Genomic DNA, 1,625 nt, shown 5'->3' with positions numbered 1-1,625 from the left:
AAACTGCAAGTGTGTAAATCTTAAAACTAGACATTTTGGGGGTATATTTGTTATAGATAACTTTAATATTTTTTTAGGGGGGATACTCAGAACCCAGAGGGGCTCTCCAACAAAACTGGATTTCAGCTTTAAAAAATTTTGTTCTAATTTGAGTCAGATTCTTGCCTGGTTCTAGCCTGGGTGGCCTTGAACTTGTGATCCTCCTACCTCAGGCTCCTTAGTCACTGGCTGACACACATGTGCCACTTTGCCCAGCTCAAGCGCTGACTTTTAAACACCATGTGATTTTCCTATATGTAGTAACTGTCAAAAATATGTTGAACACAATTTCAAGTCTGCTCAATAAATGATTTGTAGTATCGGTGTCGCATTTTGTCATTTCAGAATTACAGTTTTCACTTACCTGGCTTCTGCTTTTTACTTCAGTGCATCCTTATAAAAGATGTTTGCATATAAAACATTTTTGTTCTTTGCTCTGCGTTTACTCCAAAGAAGCTTCAGTTAGAAATTCAGTACTGATTTCACACAACTAAGCCAGGAGAGAATTCTTATGCTTCTTTCTTATTGTTCTTCTCTTTCCTTGTTTATTTACTTTTCCTTGTTTATTTCCTTTTCTCACAACTTTATCTGACTTCATTAAAGTTAGAAATCATGGTGTTACTTCCACTGCTAAGGGTTAGGGTGTTAAATGACGGTCAGTGTTACTCAAAATTTAAAAGCTATTGCCGAAAAATATGATTTCAGGAAAAATCTGTGTATAAGTAGTTTTGCTGTGCTGGCAGAAGCAATGTGGAAAAATGTGTTGCTAAATTGCTGTAAAATAGAATTTTTGGATTCTATAATTTTTCGTGGTGTATGCAAGCATGTGTAGCTGCACTGCTTGCTATTCCAACAAATTGCAGTTGTTCAAAATGAAATATAATAAGTCTCTTTAAAGGATTTGTGGAAATAATATCTAAATAAGTATTTGTGATGGATAAACTACTCAAATCTAAATGTAGGAGTGACAGCTTGGAAATGGGTTTATAGACATGGGATAAAGTTTCACAAAAGGAGAAAAATAAAATGAACTTATTCTGATTGCAGTCATGTTTAAGCAAGGAGGAAAAGCGCTTTCTGCTATTTGATGTAGTGTTCATGTGCAACCGCAGAGGAGAAATGGTTTCCGAAAGCTCTGTGAAAGTAGCAAAAATGAAATGAAAATCTGCATGTGTGATGAAAAGTGAACTCTTTCTCAAGGGAAGAACTTTCAAAGGGAACTTACCCTAAAGTCTTTTTAGATGTTCAATTTGTAGTATGAGTGCTTAATCTTTTTTTGCTCAGCTTTGAAATTGTACCTGTTTGAATCTGATTTGTGCCATTTTAGAAATGTACATATATATGTATATATTGTGTACATATATAATATGTGTATATTATGCTAAAAGGTAGAATCTGATTTGTGCCATCTTAGAAATACATATATATATATATATATATATATATATATATGAGAGAGAGAGAGAGACAGACAGAGAGAGAGAGAGGATGCTAGAATCATCTGTAAAATTAATTACAAAGGCCAGGAAAAAGACCCCCAGATCTTTGAATTTATTTATCTTTGAAAATTAAGGTTCTAATTAACA

This window comes from Cavia porcellus, unplaced genomic scaffold (genome assembly GCF_034190915.1).
Source record: "Cavia porcellus strain 051 isolate PalLab524CR breed Dunkin Hartley unplaced genomic scaffold, mCavPor4.1 scaffold_2, whole genome shotgun sequence".
NCBI lineage: Eukaryota > Metazoa > Chordata > Mammalia > Rodentia > Caviidae > Cavia > Cavia porcellus.
This window is presented reverse-complemented; position numbering follows the sequence as displayed.